General features: G+C 35.5%; 1 protein-coding gene across 2 annotated transcripts in view; it reads left to right on the top strand.

Annotated features, from left to right (window-relative positions):
* The window catches only part of KCNJ16 (potassium inwardly rectifying channel subfamily J member 16), a 173,177-nt gene that overhangs the window by 85,775 nt on the left and 66,978 nt on the right, over nt 1–20,424 (top strand). Inside the window, exon 1 of one of the 2 annotated variants that reach the window (XM_053707194.1) lies at nt 20,257–20,360. The exons of the other annotated variant lie outside the window; for it this stretch is intronic. The gene's annotated coding sequence lies outside the window, so the exon portion shown is untranslated. Of the gene's footprint in view, nt 1–20,256; nt 20,361–20,424 lie in introns of those variants that run through there. 2 annotated transcript variants of the gene reach the window in all.

Raw genomic sequence — 20,424 nt, 5'->3', positions numbered from 1 at the left:
TATCTGCCTTTAAAGATACATGAACCCCAAAATGTTTCTTCCATGATAAGAAGGGGACTTCTTTGGCATAACATAACACCATCGGAAATGTACATAGGTCTGATCTGTGGAATCAATGGGACCTTTTCACAATTATCAATGAGAAGATGGAAAATGTTAGTCTATTGAGTTTATGGTTTATGTAAGTAGAAGCTTTAGGGGAGTAGAAAAGGATATTAGGCCACTTAAACTGAAAAAGATCCTACAGGCTTTTAAAACATTATGCCCTACCACTGTTCTCTGCTTGTCAATGTTGCTATCTCAAGTATAACAAATCTACCTAACACTATTTATCAAAGGCTTCAAAAGCCTTTCAACCTCATACGACTGCAGGTTCTCACCAGACAACCTGCACGCCGTATTTAACAAGCAGCTCTAAAGAGGTGAATTTCAATCTCCCTGGTCTCGTCCGACTGGGGAGATTGACAGCTCTTGCCCACGCATGATTGACTGTGGGCGGGCAGGGGCAGGATTGCATGCAAGCGCAAAATAGCACTCGTGTGCAATGCTGAATTCCACCAGGAGAATTCATCCCGCCAGACGTGAGCTGCGGCGGACAGGGGCGCGTATATATGTGCCCTTGTCCAATGCAGCTTGATAAATCAACCTCTAAATACTATTTGCTTAAAGTCTGTAGTTATAGGATTAAAGGGACATGAAACCCAAAATTGCATGATTCTGATAGAGAATACCATTTTAAACAAGATTCCAATTTAATTCTATTATTTCATTTGCTTCATTCTTCAGATATCCTTTGCTGAAGAAATAGCAATTCTCATGGGTGTGCCAATCACACAAGGCATCTATGTGCAGCCACCAATCAGCAGCTGCTGAGCCTATTTAGATATGCTTTTCAACAAAGGGATAGAGAATGAAGCAAATTAGATAATAGAAATAAGTTTGAAAGTTGAATAGAATTGCATGCTCTTTCTAAACCATGAAAGAAACAAATGCTGATTTCATGCCCCTTTAAGAAAACAATTCTCTGTGATGGCATCTGTGTGTTGGGACATCTCAAGATATGTTACTTTATGTTGCTAAGCATGTAGGTGGATCCCAGTCTGGCACTGGCCCCAGACTTGATTTTTGGCACAGAATCCAACAGCAAAGGCTTGATTTCAGCTGGCAAATAAAGAGTGGTATGGGAAATGACAGGCATATAGTGGCCAATTCAAGGCTGGGTGGAACCAGTACGATGTATGACACACAACATTAAGTAACAAAACAAACGTGAGATCTCTGCAACAGATCACATGGTCCTGCATGGAAATTGAATCCAGTCCAGGTTTTATATGTCTAGACATCATGTATAGTGTGTTATTAATTGTAGCTCTATAATGCATTGCAAAACAAAATATAATGTTCTAGGTTTGCTATACAAAGTTATTACAGGACATACACCTAGGTAGGTTGGGTATACTATGTATGCATCCACTTAACGTTCATTCCACATACTGTACGTTTATTCTTTCTAGCCCAAGTGAGTAGTTCTACCATCAAGTTCTGATTCAATTTATTTTAAAGTAACTCTGAGATTCAGTTATGATCTCACAATCAGAGGATAAATATTTAAAGGGGTGGAAAAATATCACTACCTCATACTGATTGGGGGTAAAGAATGTAAGTGGATACCCTTAGGGGAACTTTTACTCCGGGCACTGTGGATTTCTGTTTTATTTTATTTTGTTTTATTTATCTATTTCTATTATTATTTTTGTTTTTATCTGTATATTTGGATATTTGCTTATTTTGCGACAACACTGTATAACTGTAGTTTTATTTGTAAGTTTGCCAGTTTTAATGTTATAAAGATTTTAAGGCATGATATACTGACATTAATAATCTGGGTTCTGATTTCATTGCACAACTGTATGTTTTTTTTATATGCAAGTTGGCCAATTTTGATGCTCTAAACAGCTCTAGGTATGCAAAAACTTTGTAATAATACCCTGTGATAAGACACTACTTAGTCCTTTCTTGCTCCCATATATTGTGTGTACATTATATGTTTATGTATTAAGAATATACAACTATAGAATATTTTCTGCCTCATAGAAATCGCTTCTGCAGTCTAATTTCTATTATTTATTTTTTAACTTATTTGGATAAACATTCATATACTAAGGGGTCTCTTAACAGACACTCTACTTGCATTCTGTAGTGCCATTTCAATGCGCCTTTCATTATCTATCTTTTCTCTTGTTTTTACACACACATATATATATATATATATATATATGCTCAAAAAACAAAGTATTGCAGTATGCAGTGATACCTTTTTTATTGGACTAACATAATATTTAAAAGACAAGCTTTCGAGAGTTTTCCTCAGGTCTTCCTCAGGTCTAAAGCAATACTGTCCTATATTGATTTCTTTTTCCTTTTTGTTTTTCCTCTCATCTGGCCTATTTACTCTCCTCTGTTTATTTATTCTTTCTGGCTATTCTCAGCTATTTTCTCCTTCAGACACATTCTCTGCTTTTATGACCCCCCTCTCACCCCCCTCCCTCCCTTCCATTTGTTGTATGTAATGTGCTTCTATATCAGATTGATCAGTATTGCTTTAGACCTGAGGAAGGGAGGAAAACTCTTGAAAGCTTGTCTTTGAAATATTATGTTAGTCCAATAAAAAAGGTATCACTGCATACTGCAATACTTTGTTTTTTGAGCATCTATCTACTGGACTAACACGGCTACTCCAATCTTCACTATATATGTGTATATATATATATATATATATATATATATATATATATCAAACCTGTCTTCAGTCCGACCCTCCTATGGACATCCGCCTAGGTGCAAAAATACAGTACCACAGTCCCAAAAAAAGATTGCACTCTCAGGTCTTTTTAACATAGAATATCACACTTTAATGTAACATTTTCGGAGACGTTGTCTCCTTCATTAGCATGTCAAATGTGTACACAAATACATCATTTATAGTGAATACAATACCAATCTCATACTGTGTCAGTGGCGCCAAACAGTGTTTGGAATGCATGCCTGCGTTCCAGTGCCTTGTGCAACCGGAAGTGTCAAAAACACGTCATTTCCGGGTATACGTGGAATTACAAAAAATACCAAAATTAACATATACTCTGCATATCGTTTTTATTTAGATAAAGCAACTAGCTGCATTAGGTATGCACTATTAGTAATTAGGTGTCATATTATTAACATAAGAGTTAAACAAAACATGAGTGAAAAGCGATATGGCTTCCTTTGTTGCCACGGTAATCGCTATTATCAATACAAACACCCTATTACTACTATAGCTCAACACCCTCCTATCGATTCATGCCACATAACTATGAATGTGATTTTATTCACAGCCCTATATCTGGTGAATCATAAGTGGACCTTTATCCACAACAAAAAGATTATAGCACGCTAGTTTCGTTGCCTTGGAAACCACAGTGCTTGTCATATTATTTACTACCCATGTTATGGACTATACCCAGACTACACTAAATGTAGTCTATGTTCACACTTGTATGCTAGGGTAGGACTTTCTTTAGTGATATCATGAAACTGCGTACTCTAGGTGTCTAAAATGGATCTAAACCATCCCGTACATACACTTAAAAACAAAAAGAACACTCGAGAACTATACTGTGTGTGATCTACATATATACATATGTTCAAACAATCATGCATGGGTTTACACATAAATTTACACATGGAGTTGCAAGCCTATTAGTGAGTCCCAGCTTACTTATTGCATATTGGCCTCTCAATCCCAGAGTAAAAATGAGATATTATGACAGGTAATGTAAATTCCATAGGTCAGATTAATACCCCCTTATTTTTCTTTATATGTACATATTTGTATAAGGCCCATAGCTAAATAAAATTATGGGATATTGTCCCAAAATTGGCCCTTTAAGTGATTAGTACCAAAAATGCCCATCACATCTCCTAGTCTACTACATCCTAATTGTAAACACAAAATATGAGTTAATAGTCTGTATCACCATATGACTGCTAGTGCTAGTGGCCCAACTTATGGCTACGGTCATGTGGAAAATTAGAGTGACCTCCTGAATGCATCCGGACTTGCACTTGGCACACAAGCTAAAATATGTGCCCGATGCCAAGTGCTACCGGTACCCTCAGGGACAACCCTCCCACACAGTGGGGTGGTCGTTCCCTGTACACGGTGGAGTACCAATGAGTCAGGGCCGCACTCCCGGTATTTGCCACCCAGGACCATACTAGACTAGTGCTTTAAAGCCTGGTACAGAGTTCAATCCTCCTGGAAAGATAGTGCCCAGTCTGTATATCCATGTCTGTATATAATGGCTATTTTACAGGTATATTTGTATTTATTTTAACTAGGAAGTTATTAAATAGTTAATAACTATTTAATAACTATTGTACCTAGTTAAAATAAATACAAACTTGCCTGTAAAATAAAAATAAACCCTAAGCTAGCTACAATGTAACTATTAGTTATATTGTAGCTAGTTTAGGGTTTATTTTATAGGTAAGTATTTAGTTTTAAATAGGAATAATTTATTTAATGATTGGAATTTTATTTAGATGTATTTAAATTATATTTAAGTTAGGGGGTGTTAGGGTTAGGGTTAGACTTAGGGGTTAATAAATTTAATATAATGTCGGCGACGTTGGGGGCGGCAGATTAGGGGTTAATAAATGTAGGTAGGTGGCGGCGGTGTAGGGGGGGCAGATTAGGGGTTAATAAATATAATGTACGTGGCGGTGGTGTAGGGGCGGCAAATTAGGGGTTAATAAGTATAATGTAGGTAGTGGTGGGCTCCAGGAGCGGCGGTTTAAGGGTTAATACATTTATTAGAGTTGCGGCTTGGTCTGGAAGCAGCAGTTTAGGGGGTAAACAGTATAGTATAGTGTGGGTGTTTAGTGACAGGGTACCAAGAAAGCTGAAAAAAAGCCGAAGAGCAGCGAGATCGATGACTGTTAGTTAACAACAGTCCGCTGCTCATCGCCCCGTACTTGGTGCACGGCTTTTTGACAGCTTTTTTGGTAACTTTCGAGAACGTATTCAGGTCCGTGGCCGCGATGTTAGTCGATCTTAGGCGAACGTATTGGTGCCGTCGAATGCAAGAAAGTCGATGCTTTGATAAATAAATGCCATAGTCTAAACTCCACCATCCAAACTCCTCCCTTGATGATCTAGACTCCATATCCAGCCTCTTCTCTCAAGATGCATATTATGAATTATTGAATTGTGTTTGTATATTTAAAGGACTGTTAAATACAGCAGAAATGCATAATTAACAAATGCACAATAAAAAGACAAAGCATAAGCTTTTAGGAGCCGATTCTAAAAATGTTGCTGCAGACGTGGTTTTCCATATCGATAACCGCAGGGGCAGACCTCATAGATGTCTCCCATAGAAATAATTATGACTGCTCTCTGCTATGTAAAAGTTTGTGATGTAGGACGAAGTATACAGGGAGAATCCGGCATATGTTTAAACTTTAATATTACACCAAATACAAATCAAAATTCAATGTTTTAATTCACTGTACCTTCAAATTTATGTTATTTTAGAATGCATAGGTTTCGGAGTAATTCATGTTTTGAGTATTTTGATATAAGCTTGCACGTTTTGATTTGCAAGAAAAAAAAACAGTGAGACCTGTAGGGCAAAAAACCTTTAGCGAATTATGCTAGGATTTGAGAGATTTTTTTTTAAATATTCTATTTACATTTTCCTCCCCTTGTATCATGTTACAGCCATCAGCTAATGTATATACGTATATACTGTAAATGTTTGCACATGCTCAGTAGGATCTGGTACATCAGAAAGTGTGCATATAAAAATATTGTGCACATTTTGATAATGGAAATTAATTGGAAAGTTTCTTAAAATTGCATGCTTGATCTGAATCATAAAAGTTTAATTTTGACTTAGGTGTTCCTAACATTTTAAGAAAAGAGACAAATACAAAAAAGTTTATTGGTACAAAGCAATGTATTTTCCCTTAAAGGGACAGTAAACACCAGAATTTTTGTTGTTTAAAAAGGTAGATAATCCCTTTATTAACCATTCTCCAATTTTGCATAACTAACAAAGTTATAATAATATAATTTTTACTTCTGTGATTACCTTGTATCTATGCCTCCTCAAACTGCGCCCTTATTTCAGTTCTTTTGACAGACTCGCATTTTTAGCCAATCAGTGCTTGCTCCTAGGAGCTTCACGTGCCTGAGCTCAATGTTATCTATATGAAACACATGAACTAACACCCTCTAGTGGTGAAAAACTGTCAAAATGCTTTCAGATTAGAGGCGGCTTTCAAGGTCTAAGAAATTAGCATATGAACCTCCTAGATTTAGCTTTCAACTAAGAATACCAAGAGAACAAAGCAAAATTGGTAATAAAAGTAAATTGGAAAGTTGTTTATAATTACATGCCCTATTTAAATCATGTAAGTTTTTTTTTTTACTTGACTGTCCCTTTAATACAGTATTGATATGTTCTTCTAGAAGTGCACCTTACATGAGAGTACATGAGTACCTTTAGCAACTAATTTCCTGAGAATCTATTTTTCAGATGGTATTTAGAAAGTGTTCAAGCCAATGTTTCTCAGATGTTTTCCTCAGGATATACAGTAGATCTTCACTTTGATTTCCCTGTTTACTATAAAACACTGGAGAACTTTTCCATCTGCTTTCTGTTTTCTCTAGAGCTTCCTGAACCAACAATTCCAAAGATGTCCAACGTCAGATATTTGTTGGAAGCGCAAGATTACAAACTCTTTTGATAATTTTTTTTGTATCCACTGAGCTAAATATTGTGTTTATTGTGTGGATGCCTTATGTTTGAAATTTATTCAAATTAATATACAAATTATTTACAGACTTGACCTTGCATGTCCTTTTATATCTTTGCATCTATTTTTATATCTTTATTGTATTAGATTTTACTACCACTTGTAAATCTGTAACTGTGATTATATTTGGTAAATCTTTAAAAAACTGTAACTGTGACTATATTTGGTAATCTTTGGCTTTGTGTTAATGTGGTTGATCACATTTTTGGGTTTGTTTTCGGCAGATTACATTTTCTGAACCTAAGTCGGTATTGTTTTTCGAGTTATCACAATCATATAATGCCACTGGACCTCAAAATTATTATCTCCTAAACAACACAAAATAGCTATCTGTTTCAACAAGTTAAGCTCCTAATTTTGTAATGGAAAAAATAAATGTGCACAATAAGTTACAATTAAAAAATGTTGTTGTCCGTGGTTTACTGATTGTATCAAAGTTGTATCAAAGTTGATATTTCTGTATATCGATTGATCCTTTTTAACTGTGTGTAGTGAGCTAATAGGTGACGTGTCCAATTAACCTGTTGTCCAATACTAGAGATTTTTTTTTTGTTTCAAAGGGATTTGAACAGGAGCCTTATAAGTATAGTGGGCATCCATATTTGTTGGGTTATTGATTTTGATCATTTTTATTAGTTTAAAAGTGCCTCTTATTAATGTTTTTAACTTTAATTGATTGAGCAGAGAAAGCATTAGTATCTGATGACATTGTCATCTAATATGATGGAGAAAATGTCTGTGTGTTTTGTCCATGCAAAACAATTAAAAACTTTTGGGGTACTCTGTAAATAAATAGAAAAGTGTTGTCTGGGGTTTATCAATTAATTTTTGCTGTTGAATTTGATATGTTTAAATGTTTAAGTGATGTTAATTATTAAGAATAATCATAGGGCTATTTTTCACAGAAATTAAAAAAAAAAGTACTGCTGATTGAAAATGGCTCATCGACAGCCGTTTACATAACGGTAATTATCAATTCCCTCCCCCCATGTTTTTTTTTTATTATTATTGTTTTAGAAAAAAAAAACTCCCATGCTTTATTGTAAAAAGGAAAATAAGTAATTAACTGTAGTTTTTGCAGTTATACTCTCTATAGAAATGTGAATGTTACAGCTTCAAAAAAACATGGCGGTGATTACAATCCTTTAGAAAAGTTTATCAGATGCTTTCTCTACAAAAATACTGAGACTTTAACTGTGAATTTTGCAGACAAGAATCAACAGATAATTGTGATTGACCTGATGTTTAAAAAACCTCTTAAGGACATATGACGGAATTTTTCCGTCATAAAACAATTGAACAAACTGAAAGCTGCGTCCTTAAAGGGTTAAAAGAGTAAAATATTTATTTCTGTATTGGTGCTGAGTTTTAACATTTTTTATGAATTAATGATCTAATATCATATATGTGCTATAAGCACTTGATCTTTATAATGAGAACACACAGCAAAACATACTCTTGTATGTGTCATTCAAAAGTACAGTGTACACTATATTTATGCTATCTAAATAGAGTACCTCAAATTATTAGACCAAATGGTTAAAAGATTGTAATTTTAATATTAATTTCATATTTATTCTTAATAGTGTTAATGGGTTTGTTAGTTTTATAACAATTTCTTATTCCATGATATATTGGCATCATCTGCAATACATATGTATTTGAAATTTGACGTAATATTACTAAAATATTTGGTAAATTTAAAAGTATATATTGTATGTTTTTACAGATGGGTAAACAAAGTGACTTGTTGTTAAAGGGACACAAACCCCCATTTTTTTCCTTTCATGATTTAGATAGAGCATACAATGTTAGTGAAATAGTGATAGCTTTTGTACTTTTATTATGACTAGAAGTTCCCTTTAAGTATCAGCAAATATATATGTAAGGCAGAGACGACAAACAAGCTCCAAGTTATAAATTGCTCTTTAGTGCAATTGTGTGTTTATCAAATTTTAGCATGCTTGGTTTATTTCTTATAATTGCAAGAGAACAGATTAAACAGAAATGGGTGTCAGATATCATGGTTCGTTAAGAAATCAAATACAACACAAAGTACAAAAGCAGAAAAACCTGTTTCTCATGAACTCTATTTTACACAACCTGTTTATACTGGTCAGAGGATCCTGCGTCCATAATATATGCATTTGTCTAACATCCTCAAAAAAACAACAACCCACATCTCTTCTACCCAGATGAGATGTGTGGCCCCAAAACTGAGCCCTCCAGTGTTGAATTGTGTGTACCATCATTATCAAACTATGTTCCCTTAAAGGGATGGTAAACACTTCAATATAACTTTAAAAAAAATTAAAGTGCATGCCATAATTTTTCTAAAAACCTCTTCATTTTTTTTAATACTTCTATTAAATAAATTTTTTTATTAATCTATTAGTTTATAGATTATGCTCCCCTGCCAGCCTCCCTCCTCTGTTTAATTTTTTTCCCCTTTTTTCTGCCCAATCAAAAGCTCAGCCATCTGGTCCTTTCAAGCATGCATAGTAACCACAGTCAGTCAGTGCTTATTACTTTTCTACATGAGTGGCACAAAAATTTACCTCAACTGATTGATGCTCCTCAAAATTTCAAATTTTTGTAAATGCTATTTTTTTTCATGATCAAGGCGCATTTTTTTTTTCATTCTACTTTCAATTTTTTTTATTTTAGACAAGCTGATTGGAGGTATGCGCTATTGTTATGATAAAAAGCGCACACGATTGCAGGATGAGAAGCATTCGTTTAACTGTGATGTGAACGCTCTACCCATAACAGTGATGTGTGCAGTGGGCGGGACTGCTGTACACGTCAACCTGCTTGTAAAGCAATACGTTTGAAGAGGAGGTGGCTAAAAGAAAAAAAAAATATTAGAAAGCTTTCATTTGTTAACGCGCGGCTCTATTCCTAGTGATGTAGGACTGCAGTATACGTCACTTTACTTTTGAGGCAACGTTTTCTGAGATAATAAAAATAATTGATCGCCTTCACCTAATTGATTTTCATTGATGCAAATCACTCTGATCATAGTGATGTGGGCATAGAAACATAGAAACATAGAAACATAGATATTGACGGCAGATAAGAGCCATAGGCCCAGCAAGTCTGCCCGACCTTACCTAACAGTATAAACTTATCTAGTTCGTAGGATAGCCCTATGCTTGTCCCATGCATTTTTAAAGTCCCCCACAGTGTTTGTTGCTACTACCTCTTGAGGAAGTTTATTCCATAAATCAATCACTCTTTCTGTAAAGAAGTGCTTCCTCAAATTACTTCTGAATCTACTACCCTTTAGCTTGAGCTCATGACCCCTTGTTCTTGAATTTTCCATTTTATGTAAAATACCCACAGCCTCAGTTTTACTAAACCCTTTAATGTACTTGAAAGTTGCTATCATATCACCTCTTTCCCTTCTCTCCTCTAAGCTATACATATTTAGGTCATTGAGCCTATCCTGGTAAGTTTTATTTTTTAGACCATGTACCATTTTGGTAGCCCTCCTTTGCACAGATTCAATTTTGTTAATATCCTTCTGAAGATATGGTCTCCAGAACTGCACACAATACTCAAGATGAGGCCTAACTAATGATCTATAAAGTGGCATAAGAACCTTACTATTTCTGCTGCAAATACCTCTACCAATACATCCAAGCATTCTGCTAGCCTTACTCGCTGCATTACTACATTGTTTACTAAGTTTTAAATCATCTGAAATAATAATTCCCAAGTCCTGTTCCTCGTCTGTAACAGTCAGTAAAGTGTCATTGAGTCTGTAATTGACATTTGGATTTTTCTTCCCTAAATGCATTATTTTACACTTTGCTGTGTTAAACTTTAGACCCCAGTCATTTGTCCAATCCTCCAATTGTTGTATATCACTTCTCATTTTGTCTACCCCCCCCTGGAACATCCACTCTGTTTTTTTTGTATCATCTGCAAAGAGACATACTTTCCCCTGTAGCCCTTTGCTGATATCGCAGATAAATATGTTAAACAAAACAGGCCCCAGAACTGACCCCTGAGGAACACCACTAGTAACAGCCCCCTCTGCTGAATGAACTCCATTTACTAAGACACTTTGTTTTCTGTCCTTAAGCCAGCATTCCACCCAGTTCACAATTTTTGAATCTAGACCAAGGAGATATAGTTTGTGAATAAGTTTATTGTGTGGGACGGTGTCAAATGCTTTGCTGAAATCTAGATATGCTACATCAACTGCTCCTCCCTTGTCTAATACTTTTGTTACATAATCAAAGAAGTCAATTAGATTAGTCTGACATGATCTCCCTGAAGTAAAACCATGCTGATTTTGGTCCTCTAAATTGTTTGTCTTTATGTAAGTCATAATCCTTTCTTTTAAGAGGCTTTCCATTAATTTCCCTACTACTGAAGTTAAACTAACTGGCCTGTAGTTGCCAGATTCTTCTCTACTGCCCTTTTTATGAAGGGGTATTACATTTGCTATTCTCCAATCATCTGGGACAGCTCCTGTTAATAGTGACTGATTAAACAGATCAGTTAATGGGACAGTTAGCACTGATCGAAGTTCTTTTAAAACCCTTGGATGAATATTATCAGGACCCACTGCCTTTGTAACATTTATTTTTGATAATGCTAACAAAACCTCATCCTCTGTAAAAAGATTACTGTTAAGCTTGTTTCTATTTTGCGTTGCATCCCTTAATGTAGACATTGTATCTTCACAATCTTTAGTGAAAACAGAACAGAAGTAATCATTGAGACAGTCTGCAATCTGCTTATCTCCTTCTATTATTCTACCATCAACTGATTTCAATTTTACTATTCCTACCTTATTTTTTCTTCTTTCACTGATATATCTAAAGAATGTTTTGTCCCCATGTTTTACTGACTGTGCTATCTTCTCTTCTGCATGAGCTTTAACCTTCCTAATTAACTGCTTAGTCTTTTTTTGTTGGAGTCTCCATATTTTCATATCATCATCTGCTTGTGTGTGTCTGTAATTTTTATAAGCTATCTTTTTTGTCTTTACAGCATGTGCTACTTCTTTGGAAAACCAAATTGGTTTCCGCTTTCTTTTACTTTTACAGACATGTCAAAAACAGTGTGCGGTTGCATCTAAAATGGCACCTTTCACAAATTCCCACTGTTCTTGAACCCCTGTAATAAGAGTTTTCCCCTTTAAATAGTTCTTTAGGTATTCTCCCATTAATGAAAAATCTGCCGTCCTAAAGTCTAAAACTTTTGTTTTAGTCTGGGTGGACAGTTCCTGAACATGAATACTAAACCAAACAGATTGATGATCACTGGATCCTAAGTTCTCACCTACAGACACATCTGAAACTGTATCACTGTTTGTAAGTATTAGATCTAATATAGCTTCCTTACGAGTTGGTTCCTTGACTAATTGTTCAAGTGATTCCCCTAGCAGAGATTCAAGAATATACCTGCTTCTAGCCGATCTAGCAGAAGGAATCTTCCAGTCTATATCTGGCAAATTAAAGTCCCCCAGTACTATAACCTTACCCTTCATGGTCATTTTGGTTATTTGATCTAATAACAGATTGTCCAGTTTTTCATCCTGCAATGGAGGCCTATATACAACCCCTATTCTAAAAACATTTTTATCTCCAATTTCCAAAGTCACCCAAATACTTTCCACCTCATCATTTGTTCCTACAATTTCAGTAACCTTTATATTTTCATTTACATACAAAGCAACTCCTCCACCTTTCTTTCCTACTCTGTTCTTTTTAAATAACCTGTATCCAGGTATGACTATGTCCCAGTCATGCAAATCATTGTACCATGTTTCTGTTATAGCTACTAAATCCAAGTTGTCCCTAGTCATTATTGAAATGAGTTCAGGTAATTTATTTCCTAAGCTGCGAGCATTTGTGCTCATGGCACGAAGAATTTTTCTACTAGAATTTCTAGAATTGTTACTTGGACTAACAGTTTTGGCATGCTGTGGGGGACAGGTGGATATATTAATGCTACCCCCCTTTATTAGTTTAAATGATTTCTAATAAAGTATTTAAACTCCTCTCCCAGATACTCTGTTCCTTTAGCATCCAAATGCAAGCCATCTCTCCTAAATAACCTAGTATCTTTCCAAACAGAGCTATAATGGCCAATAAAACCAAATCCTCGTTCCCTGCACCACTTATCTAACCAAGAATTAAATGTTGTTATCCGCTCCATCTTTCCTGCTTCCTGGCCATACACAGGTAAAATAGCAGAAAATGATAGAGTTGATGCCACAGTCTCTAAATGATTACCTAGGTCACAAAACTCTTTCTGAACAGCAGCAACATGATTACTAGCCAGATCATTTGTTCCTAAATGTACAATCACATCTAACTCACTTCCCTTTTCTGCTGCCTTAACAATTCTCAAAATACGATTCTTATCCCTGTGAGCAGTAGCTCCTGGAAGACATCTAACCTCCCTTGTTTCTCCTTTACTTTCACCTAAATACACATTCCTCAAAATAGAGTCACCCACTAACAGTCTTTTTCTCAAAAACACATCTGCAGTTCTTTCCTGTGTTATGTTACCTGGAGAATCAGGTGCCAATAGATTTAAATTACCTGTTACAGCTTCAGAGGGCTCAGAAACAGCAATCTCCTCATCACAAGTATATTCGGCAAGAGCAGCATAGGAGTTTTGCAATGGCAGAGGCTGTGGGCAATGCTTCTGGTCTACTGTTCTAATTCTTCCAGAGCCTACAGTGATCCATCTGCCTCTCCTTGCTGATCTCTGGGGTAGAGGGGCTTCTTTCTGAGGCAGCTTTGTAGAGGTAACAGGTATGTTACTTACCTTAGCTTGAAGTTTAGCTATTTCCTCCCTTAACAGGGAAAACTGCTTACAAACAGGACAGCCCCTAAATCTCCAAAAAGTAGAACGATTAAAAAGTGAAAAACACCCATTGCACTGTATCTGAGACATTTTAAACTATGCAACACTTTAACAATAAGAAAAATATAAGTATTATTTACTACTGAATAAGCCTGAATAACCCTGAATAACTCCTGAAATAACTCAAATATCCTTATGTATTTGATCCTTTTGTAGTTTGATCTCTTTGCTAACAGCGGGCGAGACTGCTGTACTTGTCAATTTACTTTGAAAGCAACATTTTCTGAGGGACCGAGGTAATAAAATGATGGGAATAGCTCTAGGCGGGACTGCTGTACATGTTTATAAGGTGCTGAGAAGCTACTTTGATGGGCGGAGCCAAAGAAGTGATTGACAGGAATTATAAGATACAAAAATAATGAATATATCATAATGTAAGATTTAAAAAAAATGCATTTTGTTTATAAAACATGAAATAAAACATTTAGCAAATTTCATTAATAATACAATGTATCATTCCTTTAACCCCTTGAGCGCAGAGTTTCCCACTCAGGTGCTAACGACGTCTCAGAGCAGTCGCTAGCACTCTCCCACCTTGAGGGAGATCTGGGGGCTCCCACCCGCTCCTACCCCGGCGATCGGGCCTGTATAGTGACAGGTATTGCCGGGGCTTCATGTTTTGCGTGGTGACGTCACGCGCAATGATGTGATGACGTCACCGCGCAACTTTATTTAAAAATTACAGTAACAAGTATAGGGAAAGGGGGCATGTATCTCAGGCATCTAAGCAGCTACAGACCCCAAGACCCACCGTTGGAAAGGTAATCACCTAACCTTTCCAATGGTGTAAGTCTTGGGGATCTGAAGAAAAAAAAAATATATATATATATTTCAAAAATGTAAAAATAAAAAAACCTTAAATCAGCTTAGCACCCAGGTGGGAAGTGCATAGCACTCAAAGGGTTAAAGAACTAATATATTTACAAAGCCACTCTCACTACCTTACCAAGTTTATCTTTTACCTCAGATCTTAATAATGTGCACCCTACTTATAAAACATGACGTTTAGGGATGGACGAATGTGCTGAAAGTGCAATTCATTTGGTAGGACAAATAGCCCTGTGGACATTCGTTTTGGACAATTGAATGTTGATAAGAAGGAAAATCCATTAAAATTCGGTAATCAAATATTATTTCAGGTTTTCGAATGTTGCTTTTTTTACTCAAATGTTTATAATTAGATCAAATATCCACATTTAAATGTAAAATTTGATTTAACTAATACTATTCAGAAGTTCAATAGTTTATGAGGAAGGAAATGTACTAAAATGATACATAACAGATACAACTATGTTGATTCAAATTTTTATATTTCGAATGTTGCATAATATAAATATAACATTTAAAGAGAGCATTAAAAATACTATTACAAATGTATCAATTTGAATTATTCTAATTTGAATATTGCATAATTCAAATCGAATTATTAGAAACATTCTTATCAAATATTACATTGAAAGATAGCATTAGAAATACTATTACAATAAAAGAATGTTAGAATCTTGTACAAACATTTGTTTCATTTTTTAAATGTTCCAAAAAAATTGCCCATCCCTAATGACTGTCCTTCCACATTAAAGACACACGGACCTACAGGTTCAAACTGAGCTACTTCCTATGCATTTTTATTGTACCTTTTATTGTACCTTGTTCACACAAATCACATGACTGGTACACATATACTTTATGTGTCACTGCTGTTAGCCTCTACAGTCTTATCTAGTAAGAAAAATCTATCCTTATCCTCTAATATTTCTTAAAAAAAGATTGGGAAATATTTTGAAATTTAGACATTTTAGAGAGCTCAGATTATCTTTAAATTGTTCAATTGTTTATCAGCAATAAATGCCTTTCAATCTTTTTGCTTTCAATCACCTGTTTATGTTTTATTTTATAAATTACAACAAGCATTGTTAACATCACATTAACCCCTTGAGTGCTAATGATGGCTCAGAGCAATCTGGGGGCCCCTATCCACTCCTACCCCGTGTGGTGACATCACGCGCAATGACGTGATGACGTCACTGCGCAACTTTATTTAAAATTGTCAATACAAAGTATAGGGAAAGGGGGCATGCTGCTTAGAAGCCTGTATCTCAGGCATCTAAGCAGCTACAGACCCTCAAGACCCACCACTGGAAAGGTAATCACCTAACCTTTCCAATGACATACGTCTTGGGGATCTGGGGGAAAAAATAAAAAAGTTAAAAAAAAATGTTTTTTGAAAATAGTAAAAAACAGAAAAATATTAAATTCAGCTTAGCACTCAAAGTTAATGATGGCATTGTTTAATGTAATTATTTTAATGACTTCTGCTCTAAGGCTATGCTAATGTCTACAACCCCTTTTGTAAATTAGTGCTTTGATCTTTCACAAAGTAAAGGAACATGAAACCATATTTTTTTTTCTTGATTCCAATAAAGCATGCCATTTTAAACAACTTTCCAATTTACTTATTTTATTAAATTTGCTTCATTCTCCTGGTATCCTTTGTTAAAAGAGAACCAATGCATGGTTGAGCACATTTGTGAGCCAATAACAAGAGGCATTAAGGAGCAGCTATCAATCAGCAGCTAGCTCCCTGTAGTGCATTACTGCCCATGAATCTACCCAGGTTTTATTTTTAACAAAGGATACCAAGAAAACAAAGCAAATTAGACAATGCAAGCAAATTAGGTCATTCTTCAAAATGGTATGTTTTATATGAATAAAAAAAATAAAAAAAATGTGGGTTTCATGCCCCTTTAAGTAGGTATAAAAGATCCCCACATTCATTCATTTCAATAGTTTTTGTGATGATATGAATTTAGTAAAAACTAAAACTGGCAGAAGCTGAAGACAAAATGAAAGTAAACTATTATTTTACTGTGCTGTAGAACTGTGCTCATATATTTCTGATCTGCATATGTTCATGGATTTATCTTCTGCTGGACTGCATAGCCGTGAAGGGTTAAAACATCTGCCACCGTTTTTGACCTGTTCTACTAGCAAATCACTGTAGACACAACACTAATGATATCACCGTCTATGGAAAAAATGACAACCTCATCCAACACAAGGCAAAGAACAAAAGGAATCCAAACTCACCTCCAAACACGGGACTTTGGAAACATCTGGCCATTTAAAATTAGGAATGAAAACATTCCACGACTGAGGACGAAAAAAATGCAATCTAATAATGAGCCTCTAGGCCGCACGCAGATCCTTCAGATGAAAGGTCAGAGGTTAGCATATCTCAGATGAGAGTTTTAACCAGTCTGGGCAATTAACACAGATTTGATGGATTATGGCTACTGGAATAAGCACAACCTGAGACTGGCTAAGTCTTGTTGTGGGGTTGCCAGCTTACCCCAGGGAAGGGAATTAATGATAAAAAACATGTTATCAGGATCAAAATATAATTGAGACTCATCTGTTAAGAATGAATGAATAAAAAATCCTTCCATGCTACTGTTTGATGAGACATTTGTGCAATTGTATTGCTTATTACCATCATTTAAAGTCCAGCTGAAATCATCATTTTTTTCTATAAAAGTCCGTAATAAATCATTGTGATTTCAATGTAGATAGATAATAGGATAAGTAGTTATTCCTACTAAACCTTGCCCCTCAGTGGATTCTGTTTTTTAACAGGGGTATGAAGAAGATGCAAGAAAGTACAGACAAGGTAGTTTTTCATAGCAAATTAAACCATAATTAAACTTTCTTTAACTTTCCCTGCTAGGTGATAAACATGACCCAAACCAAGACAATTGGCAAAATAAAGACTCCGACACCAGTTATGGGAGAAACCCCCCTCCGGGGACAGGGGTTGCATTTATTTCACTACAATAACTTACATTTTCTTGTTAACTTATAAAAAATGTAACTAACTTAACATTAGCTGGAAAGATCTCCACTCTCCTATAACCAGTGGTTTAGAGCGTTAAAAAAAATGCCACGTACCATTGTGCTTCTCACAGGTTTCAAGCATCTTAAAAGCAAAAATAAGGTTAAGAAAAAGGTTAAAGGGATTAAACCCCAACATTTCTCTTTCATGATTCAGACAGAGCATTTAATTTTAAACAACTTCCCAATTTACTTTTATTATCTAATTTGCTTCATCCTCTTGATACCCTTTGTTGAAAAGCATACCTAAGTAAGTATGCACTACTGGGAACTAGCTGCTGATTGGTGGCTGCACCTAATGGTCTCTGGTTATTTGTTTTCAAAATGTGTTTAGCTAGCTTCCAGTAGTGCATTGCTGTACCTTCACCAAAGGATACCAAAAGAATAAAGCAAATTTGATAAATGAAGTAAATTAAAAAGTTACTTAACATTGTATGGAAAACAAAAAAGAATAATGTTGGGTTTCATGTCCCATTAGGTACACATCTATATCGACTTTAGTTGTTTACACAAAGTAGTAGTGTTTACTGGTGCAATGGAATCTAGCCCATCTTGTTAAGGTAAATATCTCATATTTATTACCGTCTATAATGTTGATGATCAAAATATAACTGGGCAAAAGGTCACTGAGCCACAATATAGTGTTATAAATAGTATTGGGACTATTTGTTTTGTATTTCATGATATTCCAATCAATTGATGATGTAAATTCAGCTGGTGATAACTCACTGTAATCCAAGAAAAAAGATTGGGTATTAAAATACATCTCTTTGAGCAATTTTAAGCTCATTGGTATTTAAACGACTTGTAAAAATGTATTTAAAGGGACAGTCTACACCAGAATTGTTATTGTTTTAAAATATAGATAATCCCTTTATTACCCATTCCCTGGTTTTGCATAACCAACACAGTTATATAAATACACTTTTTACCTCTTCGATTATATTGTACCTAAGCTTCTACAAACTGCCCCCTTATTTCAGTTCTTTTGACAGACTTGCATTTTAGCCAATCAGTGCTGACTCCTAGGTAACTCCACATGTGTGAGCACAGTTTTATCTATATGAACTAACACCCTCTAGTGGTGAAAAACTGTCAAAATGCATTTAGATAAGAGGCGGCCTTCAAGGTCTAAGAAATCAGCATATGAACCTCCTAGGTTAAGCTTTCAACTAAGAATACCAAAAGAACAAAGCAAAATGAGTGATAAAAGAAAATTGGAAAGTTGTTTAAAATTACATGCTCTATCTGAATCATGAAAGTTTATTTTGGACTAGACTGTCCCTTTTAAGTAGCAAAAATAAATACTACTCAGTTACCATTGGGGGCCTAAAACCCCCCAAACATTTGCACCATGGCGGAGTAGATCCACTAATGAGTTCATATATTAGTTAACAGACAGGAAACCATATGCACATGCATAGTGCATAATGCAGCAATCAATAGGCTCCGTGATAAGCACTAGGAACAAAATCAAGGTGTAAAGGTAAATACTGACTTTTTATAGCCTCAAATATTTTTAAATACTTTATGATAGAATGTTTTTTTCTATGTCAGTGTCTCCAGTTAACAAGTTCTCTCAATCAAAAGCAAAAAAAAAAAAAGCTTTAAGGGTCAGATTACAAGTTGAGTGCAAAATGAACGTTACCTCACATTAGCATTGCACGGAAGCATTGTGCTCATGAGAGCGCGCTTACAATCCATAGGCCCTAATGGGAGCCTCATTCTCATTCCGTGAGAAACAGCATGAGAACTAGCGCAGCGAAGGGGTTAATTCATGCAGAGATGGGCAGCATATTATTTTTATTAAAACATAAAAATGCTACAATTTTTATTTTTTAATAAACAACACACACCTGTATTTTGGGGACGTTTGGGGCACATTAATAAAATTAACCAGATATCTAATCTCTGGTTAATTTTATGAGCGCTAATTGCTACTGTGAGCTCACAGTAGCAATAACCAGCCATTTGTAATAGCTGGTTATTTATTTTTCCAGAATTATGTTATTTTTGTAATGGACTAACCAGCTAATTGACACCATATGAAAATATTTTTTTAAAATAAACACTATTTGCTGGAATATGTTCTCCCTATGTGCCACCCCTGTTAAATGTCACCTGAGGCTAGGGTTGCCATATTGCAATTTTAAGGGAGGACACTTATGAAATATACATATGCCAGGGGCTGTTTAAAGAAAGTTTGAATAATGTTCCATTATAAGATATGTATTTTTCATATGTCACCTCTTAAAGTGGCAATATGGCAACATTACCTGGGGCCAAAGGTCCCAACTCACCCAATTATAGCACCTACTCTGATTGAACTCGCTGTACAGAGCTGCAGAATCTGTTGTCACATTACAATTGCAGGTAATAATATAACCAGTAATGGAAGATATCAGATTAGCATATGCATCAGGACCCAGTAGCTTCAAGAGCAAATGCCATTTTGCATCAAAGTGGTTCTGCAGCTATGAAAATACACCCAGTTTGGCAGTGATACAATCAGTGTTGTAATTGCATGCAATGTGAAATTATAACAAGCCATGAATATACTTGCTGAACCTGTGCCCCACCTGATTACATAGGGCCAGTCCCAAGAAGATTCATAATGACAGTCTGGGATGGCAGCAGTAGCTTTATAGCACATCGCAGAACTCTGGTGAAAGGAGAGAGAGTGGGACTCACATCACTGGCCTCTTAAGTGGCAGGTGAGATAACAATGGATACTAAAAGAATGAACTATTGTTTCCATAAAGCTGTGTGTTAAAGTCT

The sequence above is a fragment of the Bombina bombina genome, chromosome 1 (genome assembly GCF_027579735.1).
Source record: "Bombina bombina isolate aBomBom1 chromosome 1, aBomBom1.pri, whole genome shotgun sequence".
In the NCBI taxonomy this organism is placed as follows: domain Eukaryota; kingdom Metazoa; phylum Chordata; class Amphibia; order Anura; family Bombinatoridae; genus Bombina; species Bombina bombina.
This window is presented reverse-complemented; position numbering and strand designations above follow the sequence as displayed.